The sequence below is a fragment of the Geospiza fortis genome, unplaced genomic scaffold (assembly GCF_000277835.1).
Source record: "Geospiza fortis unplaced genomic scaffold, GeoFor_1.0 scaffold275, whole genome shotgun sequence".
NCBI lineage: Eukaryota > Metazoa > Chordata > Aves > Passeriformes > Thraupidae > Geospiza > Geospiza fortis.
The window spans coordinates 3,183,533-3,200,260 of record NW_005054341.1 but is presented as its reverse complement, the minus strand read 5'-3'; positions in this window follow the sequence as shown (position 1 = coordinate 3,200,260).

Below are 16,728 nucleotides of genomic sequence, written 5' to 3'. Positions count from 1 at the left end.
TACTTAGTAATTTCTTGTGTCTCTAAATAAATGTAATCTCCTTAGTAAAGTTCTTTCCTTCTCATGCTTTTACATAAGGGACTAGGAAAAATTGTGTCAACACTGTCTGTGTTAGGAGAAATGTTACACTAACCTTTTGGATTCTGAGAGATCTCATGTAAAGCAAGAACATCTTGACAGGGTATAACTTCACATTTATTCAAAATAAAATGATCATTTATTAAGAAAACAATGTCTGCTGGTGGTAGCCCCATTCTGATTTTCTAAATTAGCCCTTCTCCACAACAGGCTCATTATCTAGGAAATGACTGCTGCTAGTACGGTATCAAAAGAAAATAGGCACAAGTAGCAGGAAGAATATTATTATTATAGCAGCTCCCAGTAGTGCTGCTACCATTAAGATTCTGTCAGAATTTTCATGGGAAGGCTCCTCTTTTCCAATATTTTTTATTTTTACATGACTATAAAACCAGAGCTATATAGGAATAGTCCATTTAAGATCTGAGGCCAGCAGTGTGTGTTTGCTTTTGAGCAGCTCTTGAAAAGTAACGTGATACCAAGTAGCTGTTCTGTGATTCCTATGACTGTGTTAAGGCATGGAGTTTAAACTGCCTGCTTTTTCCTTTGTAGTACACTAAATCCACTCATTTTATAATTTCCGTCTGGGTTTGATCTCTGCCTGTCTCTCTCATCTTCCTCTCACAAGCCAGGATTCTGTTGGTGGCTCTATGGCAGGCAGTGACTTAGGCAGGAACAGTGTGACTCTCTGATCCCAACTGGAGTTCACTGTTGACATCACTGGACATCAGGATTTTCCTCTGCTGAGGAAGGTTAGTGTTGATTCACATGGCTCTGAATGATTGAAGCTTTCAAGCTCACCAGCAGCTCGCAAAGCAAACAAAATAGATTGCAGAAAGTCTCACTGCTTATTTATTTGTGCAGTTCAGCTGGAATTCCAGAGTTCCTTACTGTGCTACCTAAAACACTTGCCCCATAAGGCAAGAGGACTGAAGTGTTTGCTGTATTCTAAGGAAGTGATGGAGACCTCTTGGAAGTTCAGGAATTCAGTGTGGGCACATCAGGAGAACATGTGCCTGTTATCTTGTTCTATAGACAGAAGTGTTGTTTGTGAATGGAAAGTGTTTCCTGTGTGTTGGCTCATGAGAAATAATTTAGAGGCCTTCATGCAACACCTACTTGTTGAATATCAGTTTTGCCAGGAGAAAAAAGTCCTGGGAATTGATGTTCTAATCAGTGTTTTTGTAAAAGGAAACAAGGATTGAGTGGATCTAAAAACTAATCTACCCATACCACAGCAAAAGTGACCCCTCCAAGGAAGAGGAGCACTGAGACAACAGGGAAGGGGTTGGGAAGCACATGGTGTCTGCTTTGTGACCAGACACCCTTGTCAGTGAGCCTGTTACTGTGGGATCTTAAAGAAATCTGAATTTCTCATTCTTCCTGGCCCTCTTGCTTTATTTTGCTGAAAACCTCTTCTTCCAACCACTACTAAGTAAGTGAAACATTCCTAGTGAAATATTTCCTGACTGAAGTTCTCAGAGGGGCTGAGCAGGGAGCTGCAGCACTGCCTGGCACGGGGAGAGGGGAGCAGTGACTGGGGAGAAGGCAGCAAACCATGGGCTCGTGCCTGGGCTCATGCTTGAGGAGAGCTCTGAGCACATGGGAAGGAGAGTTTGTGGCCAGCATGGCTACACGGTGTGGGGAGGAGGAGTGGTGTCCCTGTGAGAGGGGTTTCTTCCCCACTGGAGGATGGTGATGGTGACCCAGGCTCATCTGTGTTACAGAAGACAAGCCGGGCAGACCTTTTTGGAAGCACAGTGAAGCCTGTGCCCTTCCTCATGGACAATGGGATTTTGGTCGCTGTATGAATTCCAAGCTGAGGCTCCTGCTGTCCGGGGCTTCAGCTGTCCAGACAGCGTTTACTTTAGTTTTGTTATGCAAGGACATAAAGTGATGCAAGTACCAGCAAAACGCAAGTTTGGATTTTGTCTAATTATGACCTCCTTAAGTTAATTTTTATGCATCAAAGCTATTTGACATTTGTCAAAACAAATTCAAGTCCCTGGGAGAGATTTTATGACAAACCCGCCATTGATCTGACAGCTTGCTCTCCAGGGAAGGCAGAGTGTGGCTGGCATTAAAGACTTAATGCTTCCAAAGTTCTCCTTTACTCCTGGTCCCAAGGCAGAGTGGCTGGGCCTGGGCGAAGCGGCTGCCACGGTGGCAGCTGGGAGTTTGACAGTGTTATGAAGAATCGCAACTGTTGAGCAGTGGATTGTTACACTGCCGATGACAGCGTTGCAAATTAATTCTGAAATTAACTGAGGGGACACGGAGAGGTCCCACTGTTCCTCGGGAAGGGAGAGGGCAGCGTGGAAATGAGCGGCGAAGCAGAGGGAGAGGCGCTGCCGCGTCCTGCCTAGCAGCTGGATGCCAGCGGAAAACGCGGATGCGCGGCAGCCCCGCTCACCTCGGGAACACCTCAGGAGCCTTGGAGGAGATGAGGAATCCTGGCTGCAGGGTGGGGGTGGGGATGTTTGGGGTTCTCTAGTGCTCTGCTAAATGATTTATTGCACCTCCTGTATCTCCGAGATGAGAAATTAGTAGGCTGATATTTCACTTCTAGTCTTAAAACAACCTGTTATTTTGCAAAATGAAATAATTTCTCGTACAGCAGCCTTCTCCTAGCCTTTGTCAGATGTTATTCAGCCCAGAGTACTTCCAAATACTCAATATTATTTCACCTACGTGTGCAGAATGCCGTCTACTTCCAACCTGAGGTATCATTCACTGGTTTGTAGTAGCCATTAACATATGCTTTTCCCATGGTTTGTGTACTTATTCTAAGCATGTGCCTTTTACAATGCAGAACACAAGAGACTTGTTTTGTAAGATTAATGAAGGTCACCAAAATTCTCAAAAGTATTCTGATAATTAAGGCTTTGTTTATCAAAAACAAGTTATATTAAGAGCAAAAAGATTCATGGTAATTATTCATAATCTTAACAATTCAAGTGTAGCCACCTCATTTGTGCATTTAATTCTTCTTGTTAATGTTTTGCATAAATCTGCATAATTACTTGAGTTGCCTGTTGTAATTTTGACAGCTACTCAGTTCATGTGCACTAAAGTATATCAAAAGCTTGATGTGCTGAATATTTATAATTTTACGTATGTTCTTGGGATAATATTTTTTCAACAATATTTTTAGTTTTTGTAAAATTGACATGGAATACTTGGAAAGATTGCCAAACACAGATCTCCATATCAGCACATGATGGAACTAGAGCAACACTTAAAGGTACAGCACTGAGGTTTGGAGGTATTTTACAGAAAATCCAAATGAATCATGCACGTGAACTGTTCTGATTGTTTTCCAGTGGGTGTGTTATACTCCATTAATGTAAAGACATCCTTTTTTTTTCTTTTTTTTTTTTTAATGAAGTTTTTCAGTGTGTTCTCTGCCTATGCAAGTCCCACTGGATTTTATTCCTGGTCCCATACAAAAGAATACCAGGGAAAAGTGTGGAGCAGCATTAGCATGGGCAGCTCACCCCGCTGGCAGCCCTGCGGCACTGCCGGGCTCCCGAGGGCTCGGAGAGCTCCCTGCCCTCCATTCAGCCAAACAAAACAGCCCCAACAACAACCCAGTCGGACTTTTGGCTTCCCAAACCCTCCTGCACATGGGCATGTCGTGGGTGATGGACTGAGAGCGGCATTTGTGGGATATACAAAAAGAATAATAGCGTGGCTCAGTCGTGTTGTGGCACCCTTCACCCACAGTTTTGGGGAGGGGAGGAATTTGCAGAGTGGAAAGGTGGCAATGACCTCTTCTGCACACAGAATAAATACCCTGCTTGGTAAGGACAGCAAATACTGTGGGTATTTATAAATATCTTTGTGCTGGTGAATTACAAAGGCAGTTGCTAACTAATTACAGCAGGAAGTTTTCAGTGCATCTGATGAGTGTCTGGCACAGCGCGGTGTGAATCTTCAGTCGGCTCAAATCACACACATTATTCAGGCTTTTTACAAATGTTGACAAAATGCTGGTTTGAAAATTCTTGCTCAGATCCCTCAAAAATACTGTCTCAAGACAGTTTTTGGAAAGACTATGACTATTATTTTTGAAAGCCTGTGTTCTGCACAGTGGAGTTATCAAGTTTTGCACTTAGGAATAATCTTCCAGTGTGTAAAGCTGGTGTAGGGCTCTGGTGTAAAAGTGTGTGCTCACTATTTGGGCATGTTTTAACCTTACTAAAATAATGCTGTGCCTCATAAAAAACCTGCATGTGTTTATTAGTTTTTCATGCAAAAATTAATGTTTTAATATGGAAACCAGCTTGCCTTAAGTCAGACAAAAGGAAGGGAATCCTACTTTAGCCATCAGAGCATTGTTTCCTAGGAAAGAGATTTGATATGAATGAAATGCTGCTGTCCAACAGGAGAAGAAAATGAATGTACTCAAGTATTATCAAAAAGCAGAACCAAAATCCTTTGGATGCCTGTGTTGCAGCCCTGCAGATTCCTTTGCTGTCACACAGAGTTGGAGCTGTACAATAATTTTGAACACTTAAGGCACCAGAAATATGGGTTATCCTTCAGTCATAGATCCACTTCAGGGGGGTAACACCATGGGAGGAGGGAGAAAGATTTAAACTGTTTCTGTTATGCTCAAAATATATTTGGGGTTGATTTAAGAGTAAAAGGAGGAAAAGTGCAGTTGTCACGCCCTGCTATCTTTCACTTTAATGAGCACTCAAATGTAAGTGAAAAATTAAAAGGTTGTTATATTTAGAAATAGCTGGAGCCATACACTCGATGTATGTTGCACACAGTGGGGAATGAGCATAAAAAATGAGGGGGAAAAACCCATCTACTTTGCAGCTATATTCATTAATTAAAAAAGATTGTTAAACTAAATTTGGAAAGGGAAAAAAAAAAGAAAAACTTCTTTAATTGTGTTTACCCAAAAGCCTTTTCTTCCTAATTTAAATAGCATAAACATCTGGACTAAAGCAATATTAGAATCATGGCAGTAGTCAAGCAAATCTTGTGGAAAATAATGAAATTAGATCCCTGGTGTTGTGACAGAGTAAGGGCAGGATACATCAGTTCGATGTTAATAAAATTTCCATGAATGACTGAATACAATTAAGAAATTGTCAGTTGCGGCAATGAACTTTTGTAGCTCATAGATGTTTGCATCATTTGATTATGCTGGCAATTTAAAATTGTTTGTTAGTGTCTGTGTTGGGATATTAATTATGACCTTTATTATAGCCCACAATTAAACCAGTCATATAGCAACAAGCAGCCTGTGTTGTGGTACTAAAGGATCTGAACTGTTCAGAACAGGGTCTTGGTGTGTTCAGACCATTCACTGATCATCCAAATTGGAAATTATTTGAAATGATCCAGTACTTTAAAAAACAATTCAGCTGGGTTGAGTAATCCCTTTAATAAAGAAATTTTGGCTTAATAGCATTTTAACAGTTTTAATTGCTAACAACATCTGTAAAACTGTTTTAAAGAAGGGAGAGAGAAAGCATTTTTAACTGTGACTCCAAGACAGGCTTTCTCCTGCTTCAGGAAGAGAAACCAATTATTCATTGGTTAATTAGCTGTAAACAACTTTTTAAAGACACATCCATTATATATGTAATTATTTGAAAAAAAGCTTTAATATTATTTGTGCTAATGCATAATTATTAGTGCATGCTAAAAGGATTAGCAGCATTTTAGATGACCACTATTGTTGGGAAATATCGGAGTGGAGAGAGATTAGCATCAGGCCGGAATGTGCAGGGATGGATCCAGCGTGTGCCTGCACCCCTTCAGTAGTGACAACAGACAAATCACACACACAGAAACCAAGCCTGGAAAGCTGAAACCTTACACTTCTTCCTCTTTAATATTTCTCTGATACGTGCAGGAAATATATCCCCACCAAAGGATTTCTGTACCCAGCGGAATACAGAGTTCCTGTGATTTTTTGATTATTTTAAAAATTTTTTAGACTCTCAAGACACCTCTATCTTTTGTTGTTTTTTTTTTTGCATAGTCCCTTTATTATTGCACAGCTGACTGGCAACTTTACAATGCCCTCAGCACATCTATTTACTAACTGTTATACCTAATTTACTAGGAAGATGTAAAGTCCTGGTGAAATCTATTTAGGTTTTTGTAGTGTGTCGGCTGGAGCAGTGTTTATAGTCATTAGCATATGAATGAAAGGAATCATATTTTAAACATTTAAATATTTTTAATATAGGTCAAGGGAAACTGTAACATTTGTCCTAACACATTGCAAATTCCAAGTAAGACATCACAGAACCTGCCTGGAATTTGTATGATTTATGCTTGTGTTTATCAAAAAATGGTTTGAGTGTACAAACTAAAATTACAGGAGGAAGCAATTCAGGGCCACATCAATAACAACTTAAGCATCTCAGTGACCTAATTCTGACACAAGCACAGTTGTGTGGTGCTGAAATAGTTCTCCTGCACATATCTAGCAAAATAATTTATGTTAAACAGAGACCTGGTATTTCATGTGCCAGGTCCCCATATTTTAAGAGAAACAGAATTTTTTCAGAGCAAACTGAGGAAGTGAGGGGATAAATGGTGTGACAGGAGCACTGCAGCTTTCCCTGAAAGGGTCAGGGATGTGCTTTAGCCCTGACCTGCAAGGATGGACCTGAGCAGTGGGAGATTTGTTCAGTCTCCATGAATTTGGCTGCTTTTCAGATGCTGCCAGTAATGATGCTAATTGCTGGCATTGGTGATGCTCACAGGCACCTGTACCATGGCAGGATTTCTATCTTTTCTACAAGAGAACAGCTCTCAATTCTCTTTTATGAAACTGGAGCAACAGTGTTTGACAGCTCAGGAGGAATACTATGGATGATTTTAACATTTCAGTTCACCGGATATTTGTAATTATCTGGGGTTTAAGGAGAAATGTTGCACTTTGATTTGGCTTATTTCTTTACAGCAGTCATTGTGTGGAAGCATTTAGGGGGATGGAATTTTTGTTTTAGTTGACAAAGAAATTATTACATTTGAAAGGCTTTGTGTATTTAAGCAGAGATGATTATTTAGAAGGCTTGGTTGCTGCAAATTGGAAGCCTCGTAGCTCAATTTACTAATTTATTTTGTGATCTGTGACTAAACTGAATAAAAATGCAAATACCACAAGCCCTTTGCATTTTATCACCAGATCAGTGTACTGATGGGAGGATCAGAGTCACTAAACAGTTCAACACTTGTGATTTCTAAGCAGTCAGACACTAAAAGCATCTGTAGTGGAGACTACAGGAAAAGTCCTGTGAACAGAGGTTTTAATGGAATTCAGTATTTATTTGTTTCTGACTTGGAATGCAGAAGCAAAACTTTATTGTCCATTGTGAGAATGTTTTCTTTGTCTCCCATCACATGTGCCAATGAGCCATCGCTCTGTGTTTCAGGGAGAGGAGGAAACAACTGGGAAAGGTTGAAAGAAGCACTGAAAACTTAAATGGGTGCTGGCATCACCTTTTGGTTACACCTCTGTTCAGAGAGCATTGACAAAAATTATAGTCTCTTAAATAATTTTTGCTTTTAACTGATATCCCCTCACAGTCTTAGGAGGTTTTGTTTAAAAGTAATTTTATTTTAAAGTATTACAGCTGTTTATTGGCTACTTATTTGCAAGTCAGTGTTAGCAGTGATGTCAGCACCACTTTGGAGGCAGTGTTAGTGCAGAGTCCTTCTTCTGGTGAACCCAGTGGAAGTCGTGCCCTTGCCTCCCAAGGAAGCAGATTTGGGTCTATTAATCCCTATTTTTGCAGATCCAGCAGAGGGAGCAGAAGTCCACCGATGGGGTTGCTTTGGACGAAACATTTGGGGTGGCAGATGGGTTGGCAAAAATTGCTTGTGGAGGTGGGGAACTGCATGAGTCATTCCCCCCATATTCTGAGAAAACTGCTCAATTAAAACACTAAAGATTGCACTGTAATTCAGTAATTTTTCACATCCTGGAATTTCATTTTTTCTTTAAATTCTCCATGAGTTGGTACATTATAATAACAATTGATTAGAACTATTTCCAGCACTTACACCAATGTAGTGATCCCAATTAGCCAGCAGATAATTGTTTTTATAAGGAATAACACCCAGTCATGTCTTTGCACATCAACTCCCCTGCCATGCTGCTGCACTTGTGAATATACAGCAGAAGAATTGCGCCCTTTAAAAAACAATAATTAAGAAAGGATTAGCTGTAGTGCTGCAGTTATTTTAGGGTGCATGCCATGGATACAGATCTCTCCTGAGTGTTGTTACCTCTGCCTTAAAAGCAGGAACAGAAATGGGTGGTGTGGGACTTGCTGCTGGAGGGGGCAGTGGGTGGGCTGGGATTTGCACCCAGCAGAGCCACAAGTCCCAGTGCTTTGGGAGAGACACAGAGTCCTCTGATTTCTGAATTCAGTGGGACCAGCAAGCAGGTGGGTCTCCTTAACAAGGAGCATTTCCCACTACTTTTAGAACTCTTGGCAATTTTAGTCCAATTTGATGGAGTTAAAGTCTTATCTTTTGTCCTGCTTTTGTCTGGGACAGAGTTAATTTTCTTCCCAGTAGCTGGTGCAGTGCTGTGGTTGGGATTTAGGATGAGAATGACACTCATAGCACAGGGATGTTGTAGTTGTTGCTGAGCTCACCCTAAATCAAGGACTGTTGAGTTCCCCATGCTCTGGCAGTGAGGGAGCCATGAGGGAGGGTGGCCAGGACAGCTGACCTGGCCAAAGGGGTATTCCATTCAGGAAACTCCCATCCATCTCATGGGCTAAAACTGCCATCATCTTTAAATCAAACTGTCATTGGGTTCTCATTTGCTTTCTGTTGGCCAAACCTAAAGATTGTGTTAAGGTCACAGTTGCAAATCTTTCTCTGGGACTGTGAAGGCTAAAAACTCACTTCTTACTTGAAAAATCTAGATTTTTTTAAATTCTTATTTTTTAAAGTGAAGATTGTGATGAAATAGGGCAGTAAAAGCTCTCCAGGTATTGTGACACTGATCACTGGAAGAGCTGCAGCACAGCTGCTGCTCAGAGTAGAAGTCAGACCTGTGAAAGGAGCCTTGTGTGCAGCCAGGGCTTCATCTGGCACAGAGGGCACAGCAATGTGGTGCCATCTTAGAAAAAGGAATTTGTGAGAAAACATCCAAGGCAGAACTAACCAGCTCACAGACTAGTTTTATTCAAATCATATTTTTAATTAAAAGCAGGTCTTCAGTAGTTTTAGGAATTTAATTTGAATAAGGATTTTAGATTCTAACTCATTTGATATCTAAAAAAACAGAAAAAGAAGAAATTAAAATAAATGCTTGAGTTTATTATTTTTTCTTTTTTCTTTTTTTTTTCTTTCTCTCTTCTCTCGTGTCAGACAAATGTGACAATGAAGAAAAAGAAAAGGGCAAATGGGGGACAGGAGGTTGTGGATCCAATATTTCTTAGCTGATGAAGGCAGCTTTGTTTGTTTCAGATGAATTCAGTCAAAGATAATATCTCTTACTCCCAAGGAAAAAAAAGCAAAATAACACCCCAACCAAAATGGAAAAGCTGAAACTTTTTAACTTCGAATATAATTTCCCTTGCTTGGCCACCTTTGTTGACAAGCAGATGTGGGATTTGGGTTTGATTAAGCTGGACATGAGCCTGGCTCCCTATGGGAGAACATTCCTGGAGATGCTCTGTACCTCACAACACTTTGGATTGTGAGAAATTCTCCAGGTTCCTGACTCCTACCTTGCTGAAGGGGGAGTTTGAGGCAACAGTGGCTGCTGTTGGAAAGGTGGATAGATGACTTACAACAGGAGGTTTCATAACAGGAGCTACTTCTGTTCCTTCTGGTGATGGCTTTTGGGTGATGAAAGGAACAAAGGCGATCCCATCAAAACAACAACAAGCTAAAATAGAACAAAACCCTCCAAGTCTGCATGTTAATGGAAAGAATCAGAGAATGGAAAATGAAACAAAAGCTGAGATATTCTGAATGCAGTCTTACAACAGTTCTGGCATAAGATGCTGGAGCTTTTTAAACTCTGATCTCTAAGCTAAAAATGGAGTTGTCAGCCTTAACTTTGAATTTTCTTGCTTTTAGCAGTTTGCGTTAAACATTAATGTTATTGAAAATAGCTTTTCATCCGTGTGTATTAAGGGTTTGTTTGCCAAAGCCTCTGCTCCCAAATGCGTGAATTTCAGCAGCTAGCAAACATCAAAGCAAGGAGATTTTTCAGCTCAAGAAGTTATCTTTAAAATTAAAGCTTAGTCTTTCACTGTATACTTTTTGTGAATAATTATTAGAATCTATAATAAACAGTCTCCCTTTATTGTTCTGTCTATTATATAGAAAGAGATACGCCTTGATTGTATCATTTTAATTAACTCTTGCTGTGTTTTATTGAAGTTCAAAGCATTAAGCATTGTTTATGTAAGCACCATGACATTCAGGTTGCCTGAAAGAAGTAAATAAAACTGTAGGTCAAACTGTATTAATGTTTCTTGCCAGCTATTATTACATCTGCTTTTGAACAGCATTTATTCTGTAATTGATGGTTGTCAGCCTGTAATTTCCATAGTAACATTCTGAACACTTGGTTTTCCCTAATTTTTGTAGTGTTTACACCATATAAAGTCAGAGATTAAAGTAAAAGGGAAAAGTGAGTTACCAGCTTTTATTTGACCAGCTTAATATTTCTTTCCTCAGGGGAATCGCTCCAGTTATTTGCCAAGTTCATATATCTATAATATTCTTTTCGATTCAATTTTCTGCCCTTTACTTTTCTCTATTTCATGTTTACTTTATTCTTTGTGGTCATCCCATCTAATCTATCTGCCTGTGTCTACCTAATCGACCTAATATGTCCATGTATCATTTCTTTAATGATTTTGTTATTGAAATGACTCTCAGCATTTGATACTTAAGCATACATTATAAAAGCCTAATTCTCCCATTAGTGGATCAAGCTTCCATGAGCCTGCCACATCCAGGCTACTTCAGGAGTTAAATGAGCTTTGTTGAATGTTGGCCAAGAGCTGTTCTGCAGATCTATTCTACTTTTTTTAACCTCTGTAAGTGAGAAGAAGCCACTGCACAGATTTGGGTTGCTTTTTGTACCCCAGAATTGTCTAGAGCCTCTCCTTGGTGAGGATGCAACGTTTCCTTTCACTGTGCAGCTTGAGTTTTATCCTTAAGGACTTGCTTCTGCAAAGGAAACTTAGAAATTAATTTTTTCCAGTTGCTTCTGCTACCCATAATGAACCACAGATGTTTTGGAACCTTCGATGGCTTTCTCTTTCCATTTTAAGTCCAACTTTACCAAATTAGTTTCTTTGTTTTAGCTTCCTTCAACAAAATAATTGACTTCTGAGAAGTTTGTAGTGGCAAACAAGAACATTTTAGCAATCTCATCTATTCTTTCCTCTCTCAAGCTGCTCTGGGGGTTTAACATCCCTGTAGCACCTTTGAGCCCTCCTTCCCATCCCTAGCCTCTGTTATTGCCTTCTATCTGGGCACCATACCCTGTATCTTGATTCTGTTTGTGTTTTCAAATTATTTGAATTTGAACTTTTTTGTTTAATTTGTTGTTTTTTTTCTATGAGCTCTGAGTCTGGGAAGTGTCTGACAAATCTGCTGTTACAAAATAATTTGGATAAAAAGACCACTTTTGTGCTGTTGAATGGCTTGCATGTAGAAATTTTTATTTATTTTTGTTTTAGGTCAAGCTTGTGGTTTACTTAAAAGAGGTTGTTAAAGAGAATTCCATTGTGTTTCTCTAGTCAAGCATAGCTATCCTGCTAAATATGTTGTACAAGCAGTGAATAGTGTGACACTTAAGGAATGCTGAATTTATTTTTGGACATGTTTTTTGTATTTCTTTATCATGGCAGAGACTTTTTGGCGATAGGGTGGCAGGGAACCGAAGTGTCCGGTTACGTGCTGTGGTTAACAGAGTGGCCTGCAGTGAAGTTCCTTGGCAGGAGACAATTTTCTTTTTTCTTTTTTTATCTTTTCCTTTCCTTAGCTTGATAGGCTGCAGTTGAAGTCCCTTGATTTGTCTTTGTTGTGGGCAGAATCTGGGGATTAGGTCAAATTAAAAACTGACATTTCCATTATGTCTGTACTTTTATGGTGCATTCCTCTGCTATAGAAAGTCAAATACCTCCTTGCCTATTGCTGAAACCAAAGAAACAAAGCAAAAGAAAATTCCTTCTAGCTCCTAACTGAACAGCAAACCTCATTATTCCTGGAGTAATCTGTTAAACAAATGGAAATAGGTGAACCTTCCACTCTCTTTTTTTTGTCTCTTATTTAAGAAAATGGCACGATCTCAGGAGAGCATCTCTAACTAAGAGAGCACAAGTGCATCCAATGGCAGTTACAAATATTTTTAAACAACAGACAGACAAATTGTGCTGATTGTGTGTATTTAAAAAAAAGAAAAAGAAAAAAGAGCCTTGCCTAAAAGACTACAGTAAATCATGAAAGTGATCTCAAGTGAACAGAGATGGATTTCTGGAATACGGTGTGCAATGAAACCACTGACCTCTTATACAAGGGTTCATGTCTTTTTCTACAGAAACAGATGGGTAATAGCATAATGCTGAAATCATGCTCTACATAATATGGACCTAGTGATTGCAGACCTGATTGCTTGCCATATGGTTGCTGAAGGGTTGAAGAGAAAATGGGATGATAAGCAAACCCTTAAAAGCAACATTTTTATTGAATGGCCATTACATTAAAACCCAAACTCTGCAAATGAAGGAAAGAACTGTGGTGAATAATGATGAAATAACAAAACAATAAAAGAAGAAACACAATAGCATGTATTTGTTTGCAGTATGCAAAATAATACTCCTCATTTTTTGGTGTCATTCTGCCTTGTGTTACGAGCATTTGGTGGAAAGTTGGTGGGACATTGCTGCCTGCAGGGCACAAATACAGTGTCGAGGAGCACTGCAGTATTCGCTAGGTCAGACAGGAAAAGAAAATAATCACTTGTCTCAAAGGAAAAGCTTCTGAGTTAAATGCTAACTAAAATATGCAACTTGCATGCATGAACCACATTACTGTGAGGCTGGTGGGAAGCCTTCGTGAGACTTGCTTTTCCAAGACACACTTCTACACCTATTTCCTCTCTCTCTCCTCAAAAAAAACTTGCTTTTATCACTGATTTCTTCTTTCCTTGGTACATTCTTGTAACTGCTGAATAGCCTGGGGGCTTTTTATTGACATTTGTCAGTAAGTTGCTGAGTGTGGGCAGAGGAAATGCAGAGTAAGTGATGTGCAAGTCCTCACTCCTAACATGTACTTGTCTACAAGAAGCCTCTTTGTAGGAAGGTTCCACATAGCACTCAGCAGTGCCAAGACAACGTCATGGCCATGCCTGCTCCCGTGCAGAGGGGAAATGACTGACAGTGTGACAAGGCAAGGCTTTGAGCCATGAAAATCCTCTGGTTTTGGGCTTTTTTTACACATTTGAGGGGTGGGCCCAGTGTGGTCTCTTTTGAGGCATTAATGGTTTGCTCAGTTATTGCTGTAAGAGGTACCCAGTTGGTAAAAGGCAAAAAATTCAGCTCAGTTTAGAGATTGCAAAAGTTTCAAGTCATATAATGTGAGCCACTTGAATCAGGCTGGACTTGCCTCCCTTAGAGGCTCACTCCTGCATGAGCATCCAGGTAGCTGATGGCTCAATACAGAGTGGACCCCAGTGGGTTTGCAGCCAAAAAGGATTCTCTGTTCTTAACTTTTCCAAAGCCTGTCCAGTCCCTAGTGCTCAAATGTGTAGAAAGGGATGGGGAAGCAGTTCCCAGCTCTTTTGGCAGGTGCAATCTGTGTCCTGCTGTGTGGCCAAACTCCTCACATGTGGGGACAACCCCAGGCAAGTCCCCGGGCACTCATCCTTTCTCCACCACGCTGCTGAAGAGCTTCCAAGATCCAGGCAGGGTAATATAGCTATCTCTGATTAATCACTACTAAATACAGACTTCCTTGGCTTGACAGGCTTGTCTGATGCATCCCATTGATCACAATTTGTTTGACTTCAAGAAAATATGGAAAATATTTATTTGAACAATTACTTTCAAAGAGGAATCTGCCATGTACGTGAACCTCTGGATCATCCTCAGGCTTCTCATGGGCTGCCCACCTCACTTGGATTTCACTCAGACACCTAAGGACATGTGACAAGCAGCATATCCCAGTATTTAAGACATTTTAAGTATGGTGAAACCGATTTTCATATGATGAGAAGAGATTTCCTGCAGCCTATAAAATTGATTCTCATCCCTCTCGACTCGTGACATGCCGCCTGTGTGGCAGCAAGAAGTTTTGCATAACTTTTAAGAGCCCGTGCTGACCTACTTAACAGGCATCCACTGCTACATAATGTATTTAGGTCAAGTATTGTGTTTGAGCTTATCATCAATCTTGTAATAGTCCAGCTCACTGTGAGAGCCACAGGTACATGATTGATGCAAACATTCCACAGGGTAGAGAATATTCTTGTCATTTTCTTAAAGGGAGGCCTAGCGTTAGGGTGTTGCTATTTTTGTTGGAGAAGCAACAAGGATTGCCAATCACAACCTCTGCTGCTGCACCCCTGGTTTTCTCCCTCTATTAAGAACATCCAAAACCACCTATAACAAGTAATTTTTATTTTGTTTTTTACATGATTCATTTGTGCTAGACAGTAAATATATAAAATCTATATTTTTATTATGATATGTTACTGACTGGTTCTTATTTCCAAAATAATATACCTGGAACTTTTGTACCAACCCAGTCATTCTGTCCCTTCCCTAATTGCAGTTGGTGTTTTAGCCACATTTTGGGCAGGCTCTTAAAGCCTGTGTTTTAATAAAGTATTGCCAGCACACTTCCTCATCCAGATGATATTAGTGAAGTGCACGTTGGTTTGAGCAGTAAATTGTTGCAAAGTTCTGTGACATCTTAATGCTCTGACAGGATGTGAAAGACAATAACACCACTGAAAAGACCAGAAAAAAGGCCCTTTATAGCTATTGAATAATATATTAGCTTTTAACATTGTATATACAAGCAAAATGGGCTAAGGTATAAAATCAACAAAATAATTACTTATACCAGACATTATATAGTTTATCAGGATCAGAACTGCATGATCTCAGCCCGTGGTGCAAATGGGGTTTGATTTGGTATTCATTACCTCAAAGAGCTGTAAATACCTGCGGCCCAAGTGGAATCTGCCCTGGGGGCTGATGAAATGGTGTCTTACTTGTGTGTAATTTGGAAAGAGTTCTTCTGAAAAAACCCTCAATCTGTTGTGTGAATGGACCCGCAGGAATCGTTCCCAGTGCCTAAAATGTGCCAATGAGAGGACCTGTGAGCAGCTCCTAAAACGTGCAGGTGGGTACCTGCATACCAATGCTTCTAAAATTGACATGTACAGTGCTGTGGATCTGAAAATCTATACTGCACTTTTTAGCAGTACATTCCGAAGTCTGAACTGAGGGAAGAGTTACATGGCAATGAAATATGCATGAAAAAAGTCCAATTTATACATGGATCCCAAGAGTTTGGCGACTTGTCTCCTCTCCTTCCTTCTCAAATGCTGTGCAAAGTTTATCAGTTTGGATGACAAATTAGTTTGTGCTGTCTCTGCACTCCAAACAGAACTTCCATGACGTTATTTGCTTCTTTTCTCAAATACTTTTGGAGGAAAAAAGAAAAAGTAATGACTGTACTAACACACCTTTCTCACAAAGAGCCCTGAGTCTGAGCTCCCTAACTCTGAAGGTCTTAAACAACACCTTAATGTTGCTTTAGTTTGGTTTAATTTGTGATACAGCCGGACTTTTTCTGCAAAACTTATTTCCAGAGTTTTGGCTTTTCATATTCAAAGATTTCAAATGCAGGGCTTAAATTCTGGCTAAATAAAAAAGGGAAAAAGTGAAGAATCTTTAATATAATTTTTTTGCTGATGCTCAGAAATATGTTTTGCATCTTTCTGCAGGAAAATTATAAGAGATTCAAAATTCAGAAAGAATTTCTTCAATATAATTAAATTTAAGTCAGCACTTGTGGATTCCTTGCTTGAGTTCACTGATACCAGCCTGAGAAGGAGTGGGCAGAGGTGAAATTCCTTCTGTCAAACACAAAGTCGATGGGGGGGAAAATAGGGAGGCGGTTGTATGCAAAATAGAGACACTTCAGCGTCTGCTTATACACTATTTTATTTATACATGCGACAAGAGGAGCACTTCTTACTCAGGATAACATAAATAACCTGGGCACAAAATGTTTGAGGAAATGGACTTGGAATTACAGCCTCATCTTAGGTAAAGTCAGGACTTATGTAAGTGAGCAGTTGTTCTTCCCAGTTCTCTAAATGCAAACAAATGGCTTTTGTTTGGGGACAGTTGTTGTTTCCCAAGCTGTGGCTGCAGCTCCTGGCTGGGTGCAGCTTCACCTTTTCTTGCTCTTTTCAAGGTAGCTGTGCAGTGAAAGGGAGGGAGGGAGAAGGACAAAGAGGGAAGAATTTCATTCAGATGTTATTTTATAAAGATTGCTGAGTTTCCTCTATTTGGAGCATAAAAAAGCTCCAAGAGTTGTTTGTTTCCTTCCTTGTAGAAGGTAATATTTACCTGGTGTGAGTCCACTGAGCCAGCTGATGTCAAGGGAAGT